The following is a 27,147-nucleotide window of genomic DNA, read 5'->3' as shown; positions in this document are numbered from 1 at the left end:
CAACAGAAGTTGAGTAAAATGGTGAAACTCCGATCTTCTAACTCCAATACAGAACTCTTTACATGGCAGCTGCCTCATAATATGCAAACTATCCAAACTTCCCATTTTAATCCAATATGCTCCTTACCCATAATACAAATGCCTGTTTGACAGCTCTCATACCTCACAAGCATCTTAAAATACCTAATAATGAACTCTTAGTTTTTATTTTACTTAAGTGTGTCCTTCCCCCAGTCCCTCCTATGAGAAGGAGATGAAACTTCCATCTATCAGTTGTCAAAGCCAGAAACCTGGGGATCATGACACACCCCTTCCCCTCACTCCTACTGTTGCCCAATCTGTCAGTGAACTCCCGGAGTCTTACCTCCCAAGTGCACGTCTCACACTTGTCTGCCTCATGCCACGTCTCCAGCCCCTCACGCTGGCCCCTGCACCTCCCCTTGGCTCCTGCACAGCTGCCTCCGCAGTCTCCAGGCTGCTTCTCCTGCCTCTCAGAGCCTACTTCCCCAGAGGACAGCCCGCCGCCTTTTAAAAGCTAACCCGCTAACCCGATCACGTGATGACTCCTCAGATTACAGCAGGGAAAATGAGCGACAACATGGATGACTCTCACAAAAGTCATTTTGAATGAAAGAACCCAGACATCACGATTCCACTTATATAGTACACAGTGTGATTTCATTTACACAAGGTTCAAAAACAGGATGAAGTTAAAACTAAATCCATGGAGATAGCTGTCAGAACAGTAGTTGCTTTTTTTGGACGGCATGCTGTAAACACTGGAGGGGGGCCATAAGGGAGGTTTTTAAGCTGCTAGTTATGTTTAATTTATTGATCTAGACAGTAATTACATGATTTGCTAAAATAAGCAAAAACAAGCAACAAAACCTTCAATGCCTTCCCAGTGCACTCAAATAAAATCCAGACTACATATCATCCCAGCAAGCCCCTGCATGGTCAGGCCTCAGTTTACATTTCCAAAGTTATCTACGAACACTCTCCACTGGAAGCATTACACTCCAGGGGCTTCTTTTCAATTTCTCAAATGTGCCAACTTCATTTCTGCAATCGGGATTCTCATATGTGCTACTCCAGCTTAAAAACCTCTCAGATAGGACTTCCGAGGTCCTCTGCTCATTTTCCTCTGTAAGCTTATTTTTCGTCCTTTATAGGACTCACCACAATATGTTATTATTCAGGTATGCATTCGCCTTCTTATGGTCTGTCTCCCTCATTCCACTGCATGCTCTGTAAGTGCAGGGACCATGGATGTCTTATTCAATGCTGGACACTCAGTACTGTTCAATTAACAGATGAATGAGAGTCCCTGACCTCAAAGGGCTTAAAACTAGTACACCTCCACTGACCTGCAGGATTTCTGGGGATATTAGCCTATAACGTAACTTTACTCACCCACTAATCCCTTGTTTGGTAAAAATGTATTATGCTCATTGTAAAAAACAAACAAGCAAACAAATAAAACATTGACACCCATAGTTACGTCGTCAACTGATCTTCCGCAAAGGTGCCAAGGTAATTCAAGGGGAAACGATGGTATTTTCAACAGAGCCGGGAAAAAATGACTGGATATCTGTATGGAAAAAGCGAACCTCACAGTTTCTTTACATTATACACAAAAAATAACTAAAATTAGTTCATAAACCTGGTACTAAAGTCAAACCATAAAACTTCCAGAATAAAACGTGGGAGAAAATATACCACTGTGTTAGGCAGAAGAGTTCTTAAACAGGACACAAATACCATGAACTATGAAAGAAAAAGACTGATAAAATGGACTTCAAAATTAAAAACTCCTGCTCTTCAAAAGTCACAGTTAAGAAAACAAAAAGGTGTGAAACTAACACAACATTGTCAATCAAGTATACCTCAATAGAAAATTTACAAATAAAAAATTTTAAATGCCAAAAAAAAAAGGTGAATGATAGGCAGAGAGAAAATATTTGCAAAATACATATTTAACAAAGAATACCCTTATACTCTTACATTCTAGGAAATGGGGAGAGATCCACTAAGGGTTTTTGCGTAAAAATAAGACAAGTGAAACGACAGTTTAAATATTCATCACTCCACAGGTTACTTACTAATTGCAAACAGAAATATGTACAGGAGAGAGCTGTGGCGGGCAGCATTTCAGACAAGTGAGGAGATATGGCGTTACCAGAAGCCAAGCGGACAGGCCTCCTGTGCCTTGTGGTGTGATTCATGAACACATCATCATCTCCGAAGTTCTCTTCCCAGCACTTACACTGAATCTCAAAATGAGGAAACAATCAGACAAATCCAAAACGTGGGACCTTCTCTCAGAAAACTGGCCTCAGCTCTTCAAAAGTTAATGTTACAAACAAAAGGTGGAAAGACTATGCTATATTTTAAAAGACAAGATTTAACAACCAATGCAATAATGGGTGAACTTTGATGAAATCCTGGATTTAAACATACACACGAACATAAAAATAATGTTTTGGAGAAAATGAGAATTTTAAATGTGAACTAGCTACTAAACAATGGAGCTACTAATTTTCAAAGGTATAACAGTGTTCTGTTTATGTAAGAAAATGTCCTTATTCTTAGGTGAGCTATGCTGAAACATTTAAAGTGTCATGTGATCCACAACTTACAAATGGTTTAAGATTTTAAAAGTACATATACCTAGAGTAAAACAAAGGAGGCAAAATGTGAACAATTCACTAATCCAGGTGTTGACTATAATATTCTTTTAACTTTCCTAAAGGCTTGAAATTTTTTAAAGTAAAATGTTGGGGTAAGATAAAAATAATTTAGCTAAAGGGTTAGAAGAAGTATTGAAAAGAAAAAGCAACTGCTTCTTAAGGTGGAAAAGCATGCATTAAATCCTGATACCATATTCCGACCAACTCAGCTAAATGGTCCACTGTATCATATTTTCTAGAAAGTCTAAGCATGAACAGAGACACACTTTTTCATATTATACCTCCAAAGAGTACAATAATGCAATCAAGAAAGTAGTTTTGATAATGAAAAAAGAAGATATTTTAGGACTATAACTAAATTCCTTTACATAGTGATTTTTTTTTTTTTTTTTTTTGCGGTACGCGGCTACACTGTTGTGGCCTCTCCTGTTGCGGAGCACAGGCCCCGGACGTGCAGGCTCAGCGGCCATGGCTCACGGGCCCAGCCGCTCCGCGGCATGTGGGATCTTCCCGGACCAGGCACGAACCCGTGTCCCCTGCATCGGCAGGCGGACTCTCAACCACTGCGCCACCAGGGAAGCCCACATAGTGATTTTTATACATACTGCAGTCTGGCGGTCAGCTTTCAAACAGCAGACAACCAACTGACATTACAGAATTAGGAGGCGCTCTAATGAGTACTATGGTTGACAGAATCAAACTGCTAGGTTCAAAACCCAGAGCCAAGGCTCATTAGCTATGTGACTTTCGGCAACTTAATCTCCCTAAATCTCAGTTTTCTTACCCAGAAACTGTGGATACTTTAACTGTCTACAGTGTTTCTGTAAGAAATAAGAGTTAATCCATGAGCAGTACTTCGGACAGTGCCCCGAGTATAGTTAGAGCCCAGTATCTATTGGCTATTATTACTGTTATCATTCAGTACAATGCTGGGCACACAGAACTTGTGAAAAACCTGATCTCTGACCTGAAGGCATTCACAATCTCTTTAAGTATATTAGACAATATAGGATTCTATGAGCAAGACTCATATGTAAACACATTAAACAGAAGGTGACTAAGAATTACATTGTGTGCCATCAGAATTAGAAGACATTTGAGGACAGTGCTCACTGGGGAAGGAGGCATTTAGGCCACAAAAGACAGGCAGGATAGGAAGTTAGGTGTTTTTCACCCACACTTTTTTTTTTTTTTTGGCCGTGACACATGGCTTGCAGGATCTTAGTTCTCTGACTAGGGATCGAACCCGGGCCCCCCTACAGTGGAAGCTCGGAGTCCTAACCACTGGACATCCAGGGAAGTCCCTCAACCACACATTTTAAAACTCCTCCACAGAGGCCACCAAAAACTCTCATACCTTTGTCATTAATAAATCCCTAATAAAGATGTATGTTTTAAATTTTCTGTATTACTAAAGTAATAATAATAATGACTAACATTTGAGGACTTACTCTGTGTCAATGCTACTCTAAATGCTTCACATTTGTTATATTATTTCACTCCTTGTAACACCTCTTCGAGGAAATACTATTGCTTCCCCCATTTCACAAGTGAAAAATGAAGGCCAGCATGATTAAGTGACTTGCCCACCGTCAGACATCCTGTAAATGGAGGATTCACACACAGGCCCTCTGTCTCACAGCACTGGCTCTTGGCCAGTAAACTCATTTCTCACCATCCGTAAGTATGCTGAGAAAACAGCAACCCAAACATTCACTTTACATCACACACTTCCCGATCCCGCTGCCCAGAGCTAACAATTTGGTGGGAGACTTAGCGAACTAGTGTTCCGCCCATTCTAATATGTACTGCCAAGTAAATGAAACCATCACAGGCAAACAATTTAGGACAAATTCTTCCTCTGAACAATGTTTCCACGTTGGTTTTTGTTCTGTTTTGAGATGAAAGAAATCAGTGAATGAAAAAAAAGAGATGAAAGAAATCAATAAATGAATACTTTTTTCTTAATTTTGTTGAGGCCGTTCACAGACTTTTTTTTTTTTTTTTTTTTTTTTGCGGTACGCAGGCCTCTCACCGTCGTGGCCCCTCCCGTTGCGGAGCACAGGCTCCGGACGCGCAGGCTCAGCGGCCATGGCTCACGGGCCCAGCCACTCCGTGGCATGTGGGATCTTCCCGAACCGGGGCACGAACCCATGTCCCCTGCATCGGCAGATGGACTCTCAACCACTGTGCCACCAGGGAAGCCCCCACAGACGTTTTTAAAGGAAAAAAGTTGAAAGTTATCAACTAAAGCTTTAGGTCATTCATTCATTCATACACCAACTTATTCATGAGAGGAGTGATAACAGAAAAGTTTACTGAAGTCAATCTTAGATACAGAGTTAAAAGAAAAAGGAAGCATGTTATGTTTCAGATGAACAGCTTGAAGCTATAAACATCAATTAAGTATTCACGATGTGTTAAATGTTTAGTCTAAGTCACTATCACAAATTCTTAAAATGAACAATGCCCTTTGGTAGACTGTACATATTGCTAGATTCCACTTTATAGAATTACATGCTGTGCTGTATGTACTTATTTTCCTATGTTTAACACCAGTTTCTTCTCAATAAGAAAAAAACTTTATATTTTATTATGGATCAAAATCCCTCATATTGACATCATTATTCAGGGTTTTTGGAATCAGAAGTAGTTCTAAAGGTGTCATATAAATTACCTATTTCTGTCTTCAGACCCAACTGCCCCTTCAATACATTCCTAGGTTACTTAATTTGTAAATCTAACCGCATCACTTTCCTGATTAAAACCCTTCAATGATTCCTAGAAAAAGTCAAAGCACTTCAGCCAACAGAGCACGCAGGCCCTCTAAGCAAGGTTTCTATCCATATCTCCAACCTTAAGTCACTTTTGTACACTAGTAATGTCAGGTTACTGAGAACTACCGTACACACATGATTTCGTACCACTGTGCCTTTACTAATGTTATCTCCTATGCCTAATACGCCCTTTTACTTTTTTTTTTTTGGCTTGACTTTTAGTCATCTTTTGAGCTCAGAAAGTCATTTCCAAGGAGTAGTCACTTAAGTTCTAGGCTAGTCTGAGTAACTTTCCTCTGTGTTCCTAAGATAAAACCTCTTAGAATTAATCATGAAACAATCTGTTTATGTGATTTTCTTAAGAGCAGGAGTAATTTTATTCATCCATCTGCTCCTAGAACCCAAAGCAAAGGCTCAGAGGAGGGGCTTAATGAACCTTTTAAACTGAACTGTTTAAACTTATGGGAGTTATTACATATAAATGAAATGCTTTAAAGACTTGTTGAGGATCTTGCTGTGAAGAATACAAGATAATATAAACGCAACTATGGTCTCCTCAGGAATATCCTTGGCAAAATTTGACTGATAACCAGCTACCTAGCCACTACTGAGATTCTCCTTAGTCCTGGGCTACACTTCCCTGCAAGGCTTAAAGCCCCAAGAGACTGGCATGAAGTCAAATGAATTTCCAGGGAGAGTCTATTAACCCAACAAAAGACCAAAAGATATCAAAAACTCCTTTATAAGCATATCTATTTAAAACCCTAGTGTTATTAATACTGTAGATCTGAAATTCAGAATGTGGAAGCTCTCAAAATACAATTTTCACAGTCATAGTTAATTGAACTGGCATGAACATGAATCCTCATTTTCCAAATGTATTCCAGTAATTATAATCAATCCTACTAAAATACAAAGCGAATTTGATATATCAACATTAGAAGTTTTACAGCTAAAGAAATATAGTGGAATATAACGTGATTCCCACAGCACAGAGGAAGAGGGTGGTCTTCCTTTACCCCAGGATAAACAAGGGATCCAGATGTTTCTTTATGTGAACTGTGCAAGAAATATTTCTCAAGGTTTATGATAAATCCACAGTCTGTGTGTGTTTCTATAGTAACAGGAATGGAGTGCACGCAGACAGTCTACAGTAGTGAACCAGCTATGCTGGTTCTTGAAAACCTGGCATTTTTACTGTTTGGCAATTTCTGCGGCAAAACACTATAAAAATGATACATGATATTCAAAAATTAGAGTCATTTTGTTTTAAAGCAAAGAATTGAAATTAAGCTTAAGTATATACTCTTTGAGGTGTAACAAGAGAAAGCTATCAAATATAGTCATATACTGATTTATAACTGAATGATCACTAATGTTTGAAAAGAAGATCCTGCATTTGAAATCAATTCAATACATACACACATATCCCTCCAGAAAATTTCAACTACAACTCGCACTTAATGACACAATATGAGGATTTTTGGATGACTGCATCAAGGGAGATTTTCATTTTACTATTTTTTCCCCAAATCTACACCAAGAAGAAAATGGTAAGGAGAGTTAATCTTTTTTTTAAAATATGGTCCATTATTTTCAGTACTTAGGTTTGCAAGGGTGAAACCAGAGCCTCTATAAAGTAAAAACTTGAAAAAACATGCATAATCTATATAGGAAGAATGCTAAAATCCCCTAATGCCAGGGTTTTAAAAGAGACTCCATTCTTCTTGGTTGTGTGTTCTATTCATATTTTAAAATCTAATTATATGATCAGAGTGATCCTTTGACTATAAGTCATAAATTCTGTATTACCCGTTTTGTCTTTCATAATTTAAAAATTGTTTAATTGCTAGTAATGTAATAACAAAGGTGTATTGTTAAAAAACAGGTATATTATTTTGTTATAATTATCTATTTTAAATCGGTAAATCATTCACCCTTTTTGGAAATAAGAGATAAATATTTTTCAAGAGCCCAAACACACACCTTTAAAAATCAGCAAACACAAACTGCTACTAAGTATCAACAAGATGCATATTACTCTAAAAATTAATATTCTTCTTTCAGAAGCCTTTCTACATTTTAACTTCACCACACACACACAAAAAAGGGGGTAGTGTTATGGGAAAAAGAAAATCAACCACTTGGTTCTAAGAACTTGACCATGCCTCTACAACATCAAAAAGGAAATGAACAACAATATTCACCTTTTGTTTACTAAAAGTAGCTAGAATTGATAGCATCTAATCTGGCTCTGTTATAGACAAAAAGCAATAACTGAATTTGGTACAATGACTACACAACTCAACATCAATCTTTCAAACAAAACATATCCTGCTTGAAAATTCTTTTTTTTAAATAAATGTATTTATTTATTTTTGGCTGTGATGGGTCCTCATTGCTGTGTGCGGGCTTTCTCTAGTTGTGGCGAGCGGGGTGGGGGGGCGGTGGGGAGTACTCTTTGTTGCGGTGCGCGGGCTTCTCACTGCAGTGGCTTTTCTTGTTGCGTAGCACGGGTTCTTGGCACTCGGGCTTCAGTAGTTGTGGCTCGTGGGCTCTAGAGCGCAGGCTCAGTAGTTGTGGCTCACGGGCTTAGTTGCTTCGCGGCATGTGAGATCTTCCCAGACCAGGGCTCAAACCCGTGTCCCCTGCATTGGCAGGCGGATTCTTAACCACTGCGCCACCAGGGAAGCCCTTTTGAATCATTTAAAGAGGTTTACTGCCACTCTGGTTGAGGCTAACTCTTTGAAAGTTTAATGCAAAAAAAAAAAAAAGTGCAGGGAATTCCCTGGCCATCCAGTGGTTAGGACTCCTCGCTTCCACTGCCAGGGGTCTGGGTTTGATCCCTGGTCAGGAACTAAGATCCCGCAATCCGCAAGGTGGGCCCCCCACCCCGGCCCCCCGCCAAAAAAAGTTTAATGCTATGATTTAGGGAAAAACATTTTATTTTCTGAACTATATTTCAGCAATTACACTAATAAAACATCAATTCTCCAAATGATACAAAAGGCTTGCAGTATTGTAGTATGTTAAATAAATGTTCTATATTAGTAAACCTTATATGGATATCTTGACTTAAAGGTACTTTCCGAGGTAGCCTTTTTTTTTTTTTGCGGTACGCGGGCCTCTCACTGTTGTGACCTCTCCCGTTGCGGAGCACAGGCTCCGGATGTGTGCAGGCTCAGCGGCCATGGCTCACAGGCCCAGCCGCTCCGTGGCATGTGGGATCCTCCTGGACCGGGGCACGAAGCCGTGTCCCCTGCATCGGCAGGCGGACTCTCAACCACTGCGCCACCAGGGAAGCCCCCGAGGTAGCCTTTTAAAAAGAACTCTAAGCTGCTGACTAATTTCTGGGTTAAAGTGGAAAATATGCTTGCTTTAAAAAATAAACAATCGAGAGAGAATATATTCCCTTTATATCGTCATGTGATTTTACTCATTTATCCACCAAGATACAAAGGGAATCATGTCATTTTTATACAATTACTGACAACATGCACCCAAATCAAAGTAGTTTTACTCCATCTATATCTAATAAACTCAAGATGTATCAACAGAAGATACCTTTCTAGAACAGGATTTGTTACACGACATTTATTCATTAAACAACTAAGCAAAGGCATAAGATTGGCCACTCTCTTCAATAAATGAAGAAATAAAATATGAGTACGATGCTTAAATAAAAACAAAACAGAAATAAATACTGGTGAGGTTTTCTCTTCTTGCTCCCTACTCAGGTACAGTATTTTTGTCCTACTTTTTTTTTTTTTAACATCTTTATTGGAGTATAATTGCTTTACAATGGTATGTTAGTTTCTGCTTTATAACAAAGTGAATCAGTTATACATATACATATGTTCCCATATCTCCTCCCTCTTGCATCTCCCTCCCTCCCACCCTCCCCATCCCACCCCTCTAGGTGGTCACAAAGCACCGAGCTGATCTCCCTGTGCTATGCGGCTGCTTCCCACTAGCTATCAGTTTTACATTTGGTAGTGTATATATGTCCATGCCACTCTCTCACTTTGTCCCAGCTTACCCTTCCCCCTCCCCATGTACTCAAGTCCATTCTCTAGTAGGTCTGTGTCTTTATTCCTGTCTTGCCCCTAGGTTCTTCATGACCTTTTTTTTTTTTTTAAGATTCCATATATATGTGTTAGCATACAGTATTTGTTTTTCTCTTTCTGACTTACTTCACTCTGTATGACAGACTCTAGGTCCATCCACCTCACTACAAATAACTCAGTTTCATTCCTTTTTATGGCTGAGTAATATTCCATTGTATATATGTGCCACATCTTCTTTATCCATTCATCTGTCGATAGACACTTCGGTTGCTTCCATGTCCTGGCTATTGTGAATAGAGCTGCAATGAACATTTTGGTACATGACTCTTTTTGAATTATGGTTTTCTCAGGGTATATGCCCAGTAGTGGGATTGCTGGGTCATATGGTAGTTCTATTTTTAGTTTTTTGAGGAACGTACATACTGTTCTCCATAGTGGCTGTTGTCCTACTTTCTCAAAGACACAGCAGTATTCCTACAGAATGCCCTGTAATCTATTAATTTTACTCAATTTAAATAAGAATGCTGTCACAAAAAGCTACATATTGTATTATTCCATTTATATGAAATGTCCAGAACAGGCAAATCCATAGACACAGAAAGCAGAGCAGTGGCTGCCAGGGGCTGCGAGGAGGAAGGAATGGAAGCTAACTGCTAGTGGGTATGGGATCTCTTTTTGGGTGATGAAAATGTTCTGGAATTAGTGGCTGGTTGCACAACCTTGTGAATATAATAAAAACCGCAGAACTGTACCGTTTAAAAAGGTGAACTGTATCTCAAAAAAAAAAAAAAGGAATGTCTAGAAGAAATCAAGAAAGTATTTGCGTATGTTTCTCAACAATGAAGTCTACAATACCTATACAAAGATTTACTGGTTTCAACACACATGTACACTGTACTTAAAATATGGGCTTCCCTGGTGGCGCAGTGGTTGAGAGTCTGCCTGCCGATGCAGGGGACACGGGTTCGTGCCCCGGTCTGGGAAGATCCCACATGCCACGGAGCGGCTGGGCCCATGTGCCATGGCCGTTGAGCCTGCGCGTCCGGAGCCTGTGCTCCGCAACGGGAGAGGCCACAACAGTGAGAGGCCCACATACCGCAAAAATAAATAAATAAATAAAATTTTTAAAAACAAAAAGCTCTACACTTATTAAGTAAGCTACAGCAATTAAAAGGTGAGGTACTGGCAAGGAGACAATGAAACAGACTAAGATCCGAGACACAGACCCAAGTCGATACAGGAATTTGGCATGTCACAGAAGAATCACTGCAGATGAGTGAAGAAAGGATAGAATATTTAAAGAATGGTACTGGGACAACTGTTTATCCATATAGAAAAAAAATTAGATCCTCACCATGTAATATAGCAGCTCCAGGTGGATTAAAGACCAGATATAAAAAGTAAAACTTAAAAAATTTTTAAGGAAAAACAAAAACATAAAACGGAAGTAGATCATTATGAATTCAAGGTGGGGAAGGATTTCTTAAACAATATATAAACAGTAAAAAACACATTGATGAATAAAAGCAACAATATTTTTTTAAAAAACTGTATACCACAAGATCACACAAACAAGTGAGAGGGCAATTCTCCAGACTGCAATGCATTAAAACAAAGCTGGGTTCTACCCTCCAACCTTCTGCCAACTTTCCTCAGTTCTTGCTATGTTCACTGGCTGTGCCTTATCATCTCATCTGAATTAGAGTAACAACTTCAAACTGCTCTTCCTGCTTTCAGAGTTGTCCACCTCCAATCTACCCTCTCTACCACTGACAGTTCTTAAAAAGAAAACAACCGTTTCCCCCCACCCCCAAATTTAATAACCTCCCATGGCTCTCCATGCCTTAGGATAAACTCCTCAAAGCAAAAGGTCTCTCTTGATTTGGCCCCTGCCTACCCGTCCAGCCTCCCCTCCTCCTGTTTCTGCTTTCCCACTTTGCCTTCCACCATTCTATCATTTCCTCTCTCATCAACCACTTAGCTTTTGTACAGATGTGTTAAAATACTCCAAGAAGCTTTCCCAGACCACCCCTCACCCACCCTCTGAAGTCCCTGATAGCATCCTACCTATACTCTACCACAGCACTAATATATCACAGAGGACCATCTTGACCTAAATGACAGGTGTGTGTGTGTGCGTGTAAGCGAACATGATCTCAAAACATCTGTGTAAGAAATAAGAATAAAATACTTGATTACATCCATTCTGGATACCAGCTGCTGTCTGTTAATTGCCCTCTGTAGGCTGAGACAATGTTGGGCGGAAGTTCATGCCAGCTCCTCCTTCCTTCCCATTCTGCTGCTACTACAATGGGAAGGAGACCAAAAGTTACAGCCAGGTTGTCCCCACCCCAACCTATACAGGCTCCTCTAATAAAGCACATATTTATTGAGCACCTACTACATGCCAGACATCGCACTAAGCACTAAAGTCGTAGAGATGAAAATTCAGACGTGGTTCCTGGAATTATACAGTTGCATTATTACCGGAGAGAGAAAAGCAATAAAGGGAACGTGCTGGAGATGAGGCTCAGTAATACGCATTTATTCATTTCATATCGAGTGCCTGTATTATGTTTAGTCCTAAGTACTAGAGATAAAAGATGAGCAAGACAGAGTCCCTGTGGACAGAAGGGACAAGTGCCCTGGATGACAAAGGAAAACATCCAAGGTTGAGGAGCTGGGGGATGTGGGACAGAGAGAGGATGCAGGGGACCTGAGACATTTCCAAGTATAGGAAACAAAAGGTCCTAACCTGTGGAAGGGAGGGGAACTCCTTTACAAAGACCTATATTAACCATCACCTAAAATGGTTAAGAACTTCCTTGGCTTCTTAGTTTCACATCTTCTAAATGATCTAGATTATATATTTCTTGATATGTTGCAAAACCAAATTACAAGAATTTGATGAAAGCACACGACATAATTCAGGGGTATAAAAACAACTTACATGCCAGAGAATATGGCAAGACTGGAAGTTTATGATGAGGACATGGGACTGCTTCATCTCTGAAACCCAGCCAACTACAGTGGCTAGCACATTATCAATAAACAGATTGATCACAAACAGAAAGGAGTATTGCAGTAAGGAGCCACAGGATTAGATTAACAATGTGAGTATTTTAACATGAGCTCATAATTGTTAAGTAACTAGTGTTACTGAAATACCACAGGTGTTTGTTAGCAGCATGCATTTAGAACTGACTGTACAGATTTACTTTTTCCCTCCTAAAAAGATCATGAATAAAGCTGGGAAGTAGCTGCACAAAACCAAACAAGCAGCAGGTAATCAGGTCACTAAGAGGAAACAGAACAAAATGAAATTTCCCCCTATTATTTTTAACCTTTTTCAAAAGTTTAGTATGTAATCTTACTATATATTTTATCAAGTAACCTTTTCATCAGAATTAGAGTAGAAGATATTTTATTAAGTGCTGGAAATTCAGAGTATAAACACATCACAAAAAAAGAGTCACTGGCTGACAAGAAATGTATTTACCTAACCATATTTAATTCGAAGCTCACTACCATGAATCTAATAATTCTACAGGCATACATAAACTATTAACAGGGACTTCCCTAGTGGTTCAGTGGTTAAGACTCCGCCTTCCAATGCAGGGGGCATGGGTTCGATCCCTGGTTAGAGAATTAAGGTCCCACATGCTGCAAGGTGTGGTCAAAAAAAAAAAAAAAAACACATTTAAACTATTAACATATTAGGGTTCATATTTTCCAAAACAGTAGTTATATTATGAAATGAAGCTCTTTCGTTCAGTGTATAAAAATGCAATCATTACTAATGGGATTAAGAGAAACTGTCACAACATTATCACTGTTGAGCATAACACATGATAAGAAGAATATAAAACTCTAATGAGTTTCTAATAAAATGACTTCCCTTTTTTGAATCATTTATAGCCTAATACAAAACCTGTACTAAACACAAAATCAGTTTATATTAGAATGCCAACCTGTATTTGAGGCAACTTTGAGTAACTTCAGCATTCAGAGAATTGCCAAATGTGTTCAGATTTCTGAAGTTCATATTTATCTTTAATTTCCAAAGCAAAGGGTAGCAGTGCCTCTTTGGTCATGGAAAAACCAACCAGCCAACAAAACAAAACTATTTCACTTCTAGCAAAGGTACTGGGTACTTTTATGTTTTGCTCACTGCTGTAACCCTAATCCCCCAGTACTGTAAGGGAATGAAAAAGGCTGTTAAATGAATACAGGAATGGCAGAAAAGACAAGCGGAAATTAGAACCGCTATTTTACTGAATGCTCATTTCCATCCAAGTAATGAAGACAGAAGAAAATGTGTTTTGGCTCTCAAACTACAGTCAAAAGTACAGCCCCAAATCACAGCATTAGTATATGCTGTAACAGGACTTCAACTCCATAATCTAAAATTATGCAGATAATTTCAGTGTGGACCTCATCAAATCTCTGTGTTGTTATACTAATCTCTAAAATTACTAACATTTCCCAAGAGCCAGATATGAGTTACCAAATCAAATTTGGTTTTTAGTATCTGGACTTTACATAACCCACTGATCAAGAAGTGATCCAAAACTCAAATATATGACTGAGAATCAGACTAGGAAGGCAACACACTTACCAATGAGTTCGCACTCTTAAACAACGTTTTTGAACCCTGGCACTACTAACACTTGTTGAGGAAGGCTGTCATGAGCATTCAAGATGTTTAGCAGCGGGCTTCCCTGGTGGCGCAGTGGTTGGGAGTCCGCCTGCCGATGCAGGGGACACGGGTTCGTGCCCCGGTCCGGGAGGATCCCACATGCCGCGGAGCGGCTGGGCCCGTGAGCCATGGCTGCTGAGCCTGCGCGTCCGGAGCCTGTGCTCCGCTACGGGAGAGGCCACAACAATGAGAGGCCCGCGTACCGCAAAAAAAAAAAAAAAAAAAAAAAAGATATTTAGCAGCATCCTGGCCTCTACGCACTAGATGCCAGTAGTACCACCTGCCAGTAATAATAAAGGATGTCTCTAGACATTGCCAAATGTTCCCTGGAGGGCAAAATCGCCCTAGGGTTGAGAACTACTGCCCTAAAAGGATGTTCACCAAAATGGAAATGCTTACTATAGTCTGTTCTCTCTTGCTTTGCCTTTTACTTCTCTGTAGATTCTATAATGAACATATAAAAATGTTAATATGTCTCTTCAAAAGAAAAAATACAATTCATTAATTACAAATCAAGAAAATGCTCATATTTATTCGGCTTCTATCCTATTTTTCAATGACTAATACACACAGATGTTTTCCTGAATATGCCATATTTCTGAGTATTCAAAAGGTTAAACAAAAGAACCTGCAACAACTCAGAATAGATCCAGATTTTAATCTGTATAAGAATCTCTCTAAAATTTCAAACAAAAAATACTTTAAACATGTTTCAAGTAAAATAATATAATTTACTGAGGACTTACAATGTGATGTTCCAAGTGCTTTACAAGTATTATCTCATTTAATCGTCAGAAAACTCCTGCAAAATGGATACTAGTATCTCCATTTTACAGATGGGGAAACTGAAAGACAGACAGGTTAGGTGGCCTGTCCAAGGTCACACATAAAGTAAGGGGTAGAGCCAGGAGTCAAATCCAGGCAGTCTTGCTTCATGACTTGCACCCTTTACCACATGCTACACTGTCACTGACCACTGAACCACTTTTCTGTCATGTCTGTATTAATTCAGAAAGGCAACCATTACTGCTTCAGAAAACATCCCTACAATTAACAAAGCCAGCATCTTCAACTTGTAAAGAGGCTGTGATGGACAGAATAATGACCCCCCACCAAATACCCACATCCTAATCCCTAGAACCCGTGAACATGTTACCTGATGTGGCAAAAGGGACTTTGCAGATCTGATTAAGTCAAGGATCTTACAATGGAGAGATTATTCTGGATTATCCAGGTGGGCCCAGTATAATCACTAGGATACTTACAAGAGAAAAAGGGATGGAGAAGAGTCAGAGAGAGATCTGAAGATGCTCTGCGCTGGCTTTGAATATAAGAGGAAGGGGACCGTAAGCCAGGGAACGCAGGCACCTACAGAAGGTGGAAAAGGCAGGGAACAGATTCTCCTCGAGAACCTCCAGAAGGAATGCAGCCCTGCTCATACCTAGATCTTAGCCCAGAGAGACCCATGTTGGCCTTATAACATCCAGAACTATAAGATAATAAATTTGTATTGTTTAAAATTTTGCTGTGTTTAAGCCACTAAGTTTGACATCATTTGTTAGAGAGGCAAAAGGAAACTAATATAGAGTCTTCTCTAACAGCATTTCTAAACACTCCCTTGTCTTCATTAGTTCTAGTAACATCCCTATGGAACCTAGGACAGGAAGGAGGAGAATTCCCTTAGCTTCCTTAACCTAAGATGTGGGGAACGTGAAACAGAAAGAGCACTTTTTTTTTTTTTTTTTTTTGCAGTACACGGGCCTCTCACTGTTGTGGCCTCTCCCGTTGCGGTGCACAGGCTCCCGACGCGCAGGCTCAGCGGCCATGGCTCACGGACCCAGCCGCTCCGCGGCATGTGGGATCTTCCTGGACCAGGGCACGAACCCGTGTCCTCTGCATCAGCAGGCGGACTCTCAACCACTATGTCACCAGGGAAGCCCCAGAAAGAGCACTTTTAAAGGTCTTACCCCATGACAACATGAATAGTCCTATCTATGGCTACAAATATGCTAATGTGGCCTACAACCTGTCCCTGGACAGCCAGGAAAGCCATCAGCCTGCAATTGCTCAGAGGACGCTGCTGTCACCTTTTACGCGGCAGAAGAGAAGTACGTGATTTCTTCCCGTTTTGTTGGCAGTCACTCCTGCTTTCTATGCTCTGGAGTTAACTTTCATTCTAGTTGGAGATGTGATACAAACAGCGATGTGGCAGCAAAGCCAACACCACGCATGACACAATAACGTTATGGGTCCTTTTATTACTAAAATACTTACTGTATCTTTCCATTTCTGACAACTAAAATCTCTGGGCCACACTGGATTCTGTGGCTGATTTTCACAAAAATATGTGGTGGGTGTGGAGAAAACTCGCAGTAGTAAAGACAGCACTATGGTTAAGAACCATTTTTTAAAGTCTGTTAATTTAAACATATAATAGCCACAGTTAATAAAGAAAAGCCCCTTGCAGCCATCCCAAAGAACTCTACTGAGTCAACATTTTTTATAATGAATAACCTCTAACTGGAAGTTTATTTTGTAAAGGTGAATAATGTATAAGTTCCCTAAATAAAAAGACTGATTCATATCTCAAAACATTAACTATTTACGACTATGTATAGGAATAGATGAGTAAAAATAAAACCCTTTCCACACTTATCATGTTGGCATTTAAATATCAGAAATTAAATGACCTAATTTACTGCATGAGAACATTTGATCTCTGACTACTCACAGATAACTCAAACCACTATCAGTTAAATACCGCTTTTATCAGGTAAAGTGCCTATGTCTGCTACACAGTGATGCCCATTCATAGATGACAAGTCAAAACAACACACTGGAAAACTAGGATTTGGCAGTTCTCTCTGTTCTGACCAATGGCATACAAATAAATGACTTCGAGTAAATCCCTTAATCTCTAAAAGGTTACAAAATGAGGCTGAATACTCAAAAACCGATGATGGCAATATTTTCTCATTTGTTTTTCCATTTTGTCAACTCTATGATTTTTTAAATAAATTTATTTATTTATTTTTGGCTGCGTTGGCTCTCTGTTGCTGCGCGTGGGCTTTCTCTAGTTGTGGCGAGCGAGAGCTACTCTTCATTGCGGTGCGCGGGCTTCTCATTGCGGCGGCTTCTCTTGTTGCAGAACACGGGCTCTAGTCATGTGGGCTTTGGTAGTTGTGGCACGTGGGCTCAGTAGTTGTGGCTCGCTGGCTCTAGAGCGCAGGGTCAGTAGTTGTGGCGCATGGGCTTAGTTGCTCCACGGCATGTGGGATCTTCCTGGACCAGGGTTCGAACCCGTGTCCCCTGCATTGGCAGGTGGATTCTTAACCACTGCGCCACCAGGGAGGTCCCAACTTTATGATGTTTTATGTGGAGAGCATTTATTTAGTACATATGTGCATGCCTGGACAAAAGTTTGTCTATTTTTAAAGTAAGAGTTCCCACAGAAATGTTTCTATACAGACTCATTCTAAACTAATCGCCATAAATTACCCATATCAACACTACCAAGATAATCAAAAGCCGGGCCTCACCTTGCCTGTTCCCAGACTCTAAGTGGTTTGTTATTCCAGATATATATCTAATTCCTCACAAAGTCCTTTTTCTGTTTTGTTTGTGACACAGTTCATTACTGAACACCAACTATGTACCAGGCCCTATTCTAGATCCTGGGAAATCAAAGGAAATATGATTCTGATCTCATAGAGCTTAAATAAACATGAAAATTTCAGAAAACGATAAGCTACTATAAAACAGGGTAATAGGACACAGTGACTGGGGGTCTGGATTGTTATAAAACGGACTAATGGAATCCAAACCAGGAACTAATCATATAGAAAGATTAGAGGAAGCCACGTGAAGAGGTGATCATCAGACATATCTTTTATTTCCTTTCAAGTTCTCTTTGTTTCAGAGGCTTCTGAGATTATAGTAAAAATATTTAAATAATAGTCAAGCATTCCGAGTAATATAAAAAGTTTAAGATTTCCACATTATTTAACCATAACTACTCTAAAGTACTACTGAAATGAAATCATTTTGTTGGTCAGCAGTACATAGTCTGTTAATAACTGCGTTGATTAAAAGAGTTTTTAAAAATACTTTTAGATTTTAAAAAAAGGGCTTCCCTGGTGGCGCAGTGGTTGAGAGTCCGCCTGCCGATGCAGGGGACGTGGGTTCGTGCCCCGGTCTAGGAAGGTCCCACATGCCGCGGAGCGGCTGGGCCCATGAGCCATGGCCGCTGAGCCTGCGCATCCGGAGCCTGTGCTCCGCAACGGGAGAGGCCACAACAGTGAGAGGGCTGCGTACCGGGCCTCTCTTAAATATTTTAAAAATATTTAAAATTTGTATATTTTAAAACAATAATCAAATAACTATTACTAAGTTGTTTCCTGTGAATGGATTTATTCATTATCTAAGAGAGTAAGCATTTGGAAAAATGAGATTTTAAAGTCCCAACCCCACAAAAACACAACAAAAGTAATCATAAGAGCAAAGAATGTGAAAATGTCCACTTCTACTTAATTCTTTCCCTTCACTAATAATATCTAAATCTGTGCTAATCACACGTGGCTACTGAATTGTAAACAAATTAAAATTAAATAAAAAATTCAGTTCTCAAGTACACTAGCCACATTTCAAGTGTTCAAAATCCACACATGGTGGGTGGCTACTATACAGGACAGCACAGACACAGGGTATTTCCATCACTGCAGAAAATTCTCTTGGTCAGTGCTGATGTAAATCATTTCTCAAATTTGACCCAAACAAAAACATCCTAAGAAAGCTTATAAAAATAAGGTTAATTATAAACTTTTTAAAGAAATTGGTGAATAGTACCATATAACTAGACAGAAATCACATATGAGGAAATTTAGCAGACACGTATGCAAGAATAAAATAAGAGTAAGATAAATCAGGGACAAGGAAAAATGCGCTCTGACATTGGTCTTGCAGTCATGAGTCTTGAGTTTTAGCTGTGAGTCTGCCTCTCTGAAGAGATAGACATATTTGGGCTTCTGTTTATAGCCCATAATAGAGGTTAAATCAGGTGATCCGATCACCTGAAATGACCCCAAACAATGGGAAAGTGAGCTGTGATTCCTCCTAGTCACCAGTACATAAATGTAGGGGTTGGATTTGCATTCTGACAAGAACATATGCGATTTTAAAAATTAACTTTAATGTCTTACCTACCCTCTGAACATTATTTAAAGATGTTCGTTATTTGCAATAGCAAACAATTATATGAAATTCACAACCAACACCTATTTGCCTAAATAAGATTGTAGGGGGTAAAGCATGACCACCATATTTCTTTCTACAAAATTCTCTAAGTAATCAAGGTGTATTAGAGAAGTAGCACCTTTTCTTATCATTTTTAATTTTCCTTAGTTTATACCACTAGTAATAGAGTAATACTATTGTTAAAACATAACGGTACTACTAATCTGTTTAACTCTAGTATCATCACCCCAAATATATTCTGAAATTTTCACTTAATAATTTTCCACTAAAATTGTGTTAAGAGAAAGATGATGGTCAAGGACATGAAAATATCCTGTATAAGGGAGTGACCTATGTGAAATGAAACACAATTAAACACCAAAAAAACCCTGTCACTAAATACAGTCACACAATTTTCACTTGACTATGATTCTATTAAGTTACACAACATTTTAGGTTGCTTTGTAGTTCTTTTTTTTTCTGACTAAACCACATTACTTATTGAACTGCCTTGTACCAATACAAAACTTACTAATAAAACATGCAATTTCCCTTATCTATTTGGTTTAACCTCAAAGTCTTCACTTTGTTCTTGACCACACCCAGCAACAACAGACATGGTATTATGACTGGAAGAAAATTCACATTAAATTATTTTCCAATCCCTTACATCAAGGGACTGGCTCACAGTGAAATTTATGACAAACTAAGTAACTTATATCAGTCATCTTGTTCCATTCACTATGAAATCTAGTAAACTAACAAGTTCATCCACATATTTTCCTTCCTCTTTCCCTAACAAATTTTTAAATTACAGAAAACAGGTTTGAGATTGTTCAAATTTTACTTTCTTTTACCATATCAAGGCAAGGTATCACAGAAATTATAATGTAGTTTTTAAAGTACTAAGCAATTAATTTATCATAATATCTAAAATGATAATTTACTAAGTTTATTTTTCCTATAAAGACCAGGGGTTTTTCTTCTTTTTTTTTGGGGGGGGTCATCAGGTTTATCACTTTAGTATTTTAGGTTCAATTATATTCAACATTTCATTTTTAAAATAAACAATAAAAGAACATAAGGAACTTCATACTGTATTCAAATTTTACATTATCACCTATTTGCTTAATCAGAACATGAAGCGTTGGTGAAGCTATAGCCATCATGCTTTTGTAATAACAACAGTGGAAGTAAATTTGGACTGGAAAGTTAACTTCATGTTCCTACTTGTAACAGCATGAATTCTCTTTACCAACTGAGAAACACCCATATAACCCATGCAAAGATTCTGCTCAAGCACTAACTAAGATTCAACTTTTAACGTCTATAAAAGTGAGTTTAGGCCAACTGATTCACATCTTCATCGATGAAACATTCGACTAAAGACTAACTCATTTTGCATATGCTATTATTCTTATATTTTTTTAAAAGTCATTTATTATCAGCTACATGCCTGGTCCAGTTCTAGGCACACTCTAGCACTTCTAGTTTAGATCTCTATAATTGCAAAAAGTAGTCATTTTCATCTCCAATTCAGAGGTAAGAATACTGAGCCCCAGTGGTAGAGGTACGGTGGGAACAAGAACTCGGGTCTCCCTGACACTTGCCCTACACTCCACTGCCTATCGAGTTAAAAAAAAAAAAGTTTTGTTAAATGGCTTAAAGCAAACAGAACAACTTTCAGGGTGAAGGTCAGTTAGAGCAAAGCAAACCTCTCAATAAAAAGAAAGCCATACATTTTATACAATAAGTTTGCTATAGTTAACTACATAGGTATAGCATACTTTCCATAGACATTTCCTAATATAAGGTGCTTCTGAATAAAATCTGAATGAAAAGAAAGGTATTTTATTTTATTTTATTTTATTTTATTTTTTTGCGGTACGCGGTGTCTCACTGTTGTGGCCTCTCCCATTGCAGAGCACAGGCTCTGGACGCGCAGGCCCAGTGGCCATGGCTCACGGGCCCAGCCGCTCCACGGCATGCGGGATCCTCGCGGACCGGGGCACAAACCCGCATCCCCTGCATCGGCAGGCGGACTCCCAACCACTGCGCCACCAGGGAAGCCCAAAAGAAAGGTATTTTAAACCACATACAACGCTTTCTCAATAAAGGCATCGTGACTGAACGGAAAGATAATTTTATAATTCAAAAAATCTACCTCATCCTTTGTTTTATAAGCTTAAACTTTGTCATGTTTTCTTAACACAAGAATATGAGCATCTTGTTTTCATAGATGACTTTTAAAATCTCCATAAATTGATATAAAGTATATATCATCAATTACAACTCAATAAGGCTGGAAATAAAATTTTTCAAAATAAGTGATAGGAATTATAAAGAAAAAATGTATCACACAAACTGCTGCATTCTTGTATACCTGTACTACACTTTAAAAACCACAAATAAATGCAGTTTTTTAAAACAAAGCCTTTCTGATATTGCTAGGAGTTTAAATTGGTTCAAACCTTGCTGGATATGTTCTAAAATCGACTGTGGTGATGGTGCACAATTCTATGAATATACTAAAAAACACTGCATTGTACATTTTAAATGGGTAACTTGTACGGTATGTGAATTATTTCTCAACGAAACTGTTATTTAAAAAAAAACCTTTCTGGAGAAAATATTGGAAATATGTGTCAAAAACTTTTGTAATGTTCAGACCTGTTAAGTAATTCTACTTTTAGGAATTTATTGTAATCAAATCATTACAGTCATACAACTTTTTAAATATGTAAGAATGTTCATCAAATTTTATCTAAAAATTGCAAACTGCCTAAAACGCCATCAACAGAATAATGGTAAATAGATATGGCACAACCATACAATGAAATTATATATCAGTTTAAAAAATCACATTCTCAAAAAAATTTATTTCACAATAAAGCAGGTTATAAAATAATATTATATACTATTCCAATTTGTAAAAAAAAATACAGGTATGCATAAGAAAAACACTGGAAAGATACAGAACAAAATGTTAACTGTAGTTGTTTCCAGTTGGTAGGATTTCAGGTGATTTTAACCTTCTTTGTATCTCACTGGTGTTCAATTTCTCTACAGTAAACTACCCTTTCATAACTTAAACATAATAAATGTTATTTTAAAACTACCAGCCACTTTGGAAAGTACAAATTTTCCATTAAAAATTAAAAACTAATAGTGCTGGGGGTAGTGGTGGTGGTGGGATGAATTGGGAGATTGGGAATGACATGTATACACTAATATGTATTAAATAGATAACTAATAAGAACCTGCTGTATAAAAATAAATTTAAAAAAAGATTCTATAAGAAAAAACCTAATAGGGCTATCAGCATTTCTTAGGGGTACTGTGTGTGTGGACCTATATGCATATGGATGTAATACCTTAATTAAGACCTTAACCTCAACACCCTAATTCTATGACACAATAAAATAAATTCTAATGATCAAGGCTAAATTGTACAGGTGATAACAACACAGAAAGCATGAGATGATCAAAAGTGTATTAACCCTACTTCATATACAAAGCCAAATTACCTACTTTAGGTTTAAAAAACTATTACATTAAATTATGTGTGTTTCCACATCTAGGAAAACTCAACATATACAGTCATTTCAAGATTTAAAATAATTATTTCTCATCCTTGCAGGAGAAAAAAATAGCAAGGGATGTATTTAACCTTCACCCAGAATAAAAAAGAACAACATTCTATTGGAATTTTAGGTGAAGCATAGCATGAAGTTTCTCACCACAATCAAATATGAAATACCATATTGCAAGGTATTTGGATCCAGCAGAGATCAAGAAAAACACAGACAGCTTAAAGTAACAAAATTATAATAGCCAAATAAAGGCTTTAATTTATGTATGCAGATGTGTTATTAAAATGTCCTTCTTAAAGTCCACATTGCAGAGTTTTATGCAAATAATCTGTATTCATCAGGTAGTCAGAGGGGAAAAATAATTTAACTTTGGGACTTCCCTGGTGGCGTAGTGGTTAAGAATCCACCTGCCAATGCAGGGGACACGGGTTCGAGCCCTGGTCCGGGAAGATCCCACATGCCACAGAGCAACTAAGCCCACGCGTCACAACTACTTAGCCTGCGCTCTAGAGCCTGTGAGCCACAACTACTAAGGCCGTACACCACAACTACGGAAGCCCGCGTGCCTAGTGCCCGTGCTCCTCAACAAGAGAAGCCACCGCAATAAGAAGCCCATGCACCACAACAAAGAGTAGCCCCCGCTCTCCACAACAAGAGAAAGCCCACGCGCAGCAATGAAGACCCAACGCAGCCAAAAATGAACAAATAAATAAATAATAAAATTTTTTAAAATTCTCAAAAAAATTCAACTGTTTTCTGCTATCAAAATCCTCCAAAGTCAACATTTAACTTTTCCATACATATAAGAAAATATGTCTAGAAAGTCAGGGAAGCACATTAAAGTAGGTTTCTCCAGTTAAAAAAGAAATCTAGTTCACCTAGCCAAGATGCAGACAAGGTAAGAATCAAGAGGCGCCAAGGATGGAAGAGTCAACATAGATTGCCCCTGTTCAGGTTAATACTTTTTCTAATGGTTACATTAATGTGAAAGCAAGAGAGTCAAACTAGTTTTTGTAAATAAGATACTTAAGTTAGGTATCAGGCACAGATACAGGCAAATCTGACATTTTCTAAGCAAAAGCCATTCTTAGAGTCTGCACATAAATCTAAAACCAGTAGTCACTGAATCCTACCAAAAACTGCATCAGAGATGAACTCTGAAGAAACAGCTTTATGCAACATGGCATGATTCTTGTAGGATTCAGCATTACTTTTTGTTTCACATTCATTAGTAAAGCACCAAGATTTCAAATGACTAAATGACTACACTAAATGTTAGGAAACTTTTTTTAATTGCCTAGATAACCCTTTTGATAACAACAAATAAAAACTGGCGATTCAGTTTTTACCTGTGCTGACTCCTCATGGTTATTAATTTTTCAGCTTTCTTTTCAGCACAGTGTTATCCCTCAAGTCCAACTACCGCCAAGACAATACCACTTAAACCAATGAGACTGTCTCTGCAGCTTTTCTTACAGGGCATATTACCTGGGTGGTGACTACATGATGTTTGTTTTCTAATTATTTGTTTATACCGTACATTTAGGTTTTACGCTTTTATCTTTATATGTCATGTTTTACAAAAGTCTTTAAAATGCACTTTAAAAAGTCTTTGCTTGTTTGTTTGTTTTTTATGTACAGCTTTCTTAAGACTCCACAGCTAAGAGATGTGAGTAACACAAGACTCACTAGACACAATACCGTCTTGGCTACAGCCAAAATGCCAGTAGGCAAGCCTCCACATGAGATTTCCTAATCTTTTGAATCTCAAATAAATTTGATAAACTAAATTTTATTTTACCCACAAAATCCCAGGAAGCCACACATTTCTTAAATTTAAAATACCTACTTATTTAAATTGAGTTAAATAATTATTGTGCTTTCCAACTTCACACACACACACACACACACACACACACACAAGTTATTGTGCTGGAATTCTATCAAACATCTCAGAAGATACCACGTAAAACAAAGTATTATTAGATAATAATATTCATATATGTATATGGTTAAAATGGAAACTATATGAATATAAATTTGTAAAATTTTCCTATTCACTCTCTCAATATAGTTCTAAATCTAGATGAAAGAGGGAACATAGTAGAAAAAGAATTCTCATTGTAGATCAGTCAATGATAACACAGATTCACATTTAAAATTTAAGAATAAGCCAAGAATCATTTATCAAAGAGCTTTTCAAATGCAAAATTTTGTCAATAAGCAGATGTACTTTAGAAGTAACAAAACACATCTATCTAGTAAAAACTGAACATTCTCTAAATAACAAAATTTTAAATATGCCTTTTTCCTTCTTTTCATGCCACCCTGTACTAGCACAACATAATACATAAGTGTTTAAAAGTACTTATTAAGTACTTAGTAAGGTCAACAATAAAAACAAAATGAAAAACCTCTGAGTATTTAAAAAATGTGTTAGGTAGTCGTAGTATAAACAGTTTCTTAAATTTATCTTTATTTATATTTATTAAAAGATTAGCCTGCAGAAATAAAGCTCACCATTCATTTAAAAACTCAAATGCGGGATTCCCTGGTGGCGCGGTGGTTGAGAGTCTGCCTGCCGATGCAGGGGACACGGGTTCGTGCCCCGGTCCGGGAAGATCCCACATGCCGCGGAGCGGCTAGGCCTGTGAGCTATGGCCGCTGAGCCTGTGCGTCCGGAGCCTGTGCTCCGCAACGGGAGAGGCCACAAACAGTGAGAGGCCCGCGTACCGCAAAAAAAAAAAAAAAAAAAAAAAAAAACTCAAATGCTGGACATGTTATTTATTAACACATGAATAAATCATCTTAGTTGCTCTTTCAAAAAATAATAGACTCCTATTTTTTTTTTGGTAAAACTAAAAACAGCAATGCACCAAAATAGATTTTATGGATAGATACCAAATTCTAAACCTTTTTAAAGCTTTAATGATTTTAATTTTTTAAGTGTTTAAAACAGACTTTTTGTTTTAAAGGAATTCAATGAATAAGTATCCACGGTTACGAATTTTCTTCTTGATAGTAAAAAATAATTAAAAATAATCAGTGATGCCTAAGATTTTTTTAAAACTTGTTTTCAATTAGGTATTCTTTCCAAGTTCTTTTCCAGGACCATGATAGACCTCTTATTTTTTTATTTCATTGATAATTTTGTTAAAACAGGAAAAATTCTGCCAAAACCACTTCATTACCCAAAATACAAACTTCAAGATACCTGGACAAGAGTCATTTATGCATGTAAAATTATTTTGTATAAACGCTATATGTACAACATGGTGAACAAAGTATGGAAAAAGAGAAGCAAGAGCCTTTACCTCACTGCAACTTAATCCCCTTGTGCTCATTATACTAACCATGCCTAACCTTGAGTATTCCCCCTCACCTTGAGCTTTCACAGAATGCACAAATACTTCCACAATAATAAAGTAATGTGATGTGGTATAAAGAGTCAAGTGACAGGTTTTTCACCAAAGCCTTGGACTTAACTTCTCTGGTCTCAGTGATTTCTCTTGTAAAATAAAGTAGTTGGACTATATCTCTTCTATTTAGATAGGCTGTTAGGAACTTAATTCAGGCCCTGCTACATTACTTGTAATAGCAAAAACTTGTTAACAACTTAATGTTAATATTAATCAATATTTCAAACAATGGAATACTATATGACCCTTAAAAAAAAGAAAGCTGTAGGTCCATATGTGCTTGTTTGAAAGGATGTCCCAGGTAGCCTACTAAAACAAAAAAGCAAAATGCAAACTGTGTGATAGAATTTGTATGTATTTTAAGACAGATGTACGTACATACGTACAGAAATTTTCTAGGACACCCAAGAAACTTCAAAATGGTTGTCAGTGGAGAACAGAGTGTTAACTTTTTTTTAAACCTCTTATAGTCTTTTATAATATTTCAAAAAAAATTAAATAATGAACGTGTATTATTTTTATGAATCTTTACAAGAAAATAAAAGTAAAGGTCTGCTGATCAGGTTTTATAATTAGAAAAGACCTGGGTTCGTATACTGGCTTTGCTGTTTACCATCTGTGTGTTATTAAGGTGTTTAACCTCAATCTCTCCATCTGTAAAAAAGGAGTT

The 27,147-nt window shown here is 37.9% G+C and overlaps 1 protein-coding gene across 7 annotated transcripts in view; it reads right to left on the bottom strand.

The window, feature by feature from the left end:
- The window catches only part of NSD3 (nuclear receptor binding SET domain protein 3), a 108,969-nt gene that overhangs the window by 74,098 nt on the left and 7,724 nt on the right, over positions 1 to 27,147 (bottom strand). The window contains exon 2 of one of the 7 annotated variants that reach the window (XM_067721714.1): positions 11,734 to 11,839. The exons of the other annotated variants lie outside the window; for them this stretch is intronic. The gene's annotated coding sequence lies outside the window, so the exon portion shown is untranslated. The remainder of the gene's footprint in view (positions 1 to 11,733; positions 11,840 to 27,147) is intronic. 7 annotated transcript variants of the gene reach the window in all.

Source organism: Pseudorca crassidens, chromosome 21, assembly GCF_039906515.1.
Source record: "Pseudorca crassidens isolate mPseCra1 chromosome 21, mPseCra1.hap1, whole genome shotgun sequence".
Taxonomy (NCBI): domain Eukaryota; kingdom Metazoa; phylum Chordata; class Mammalia; order Artiodactyla; family Delphinidae; genus Pseudorca; species Pseudorca crassidens.
Note: the sequence above shows the minus strand (reverse complement) of the source record. Positions and strands in the feature narration are given on the sequence as shown.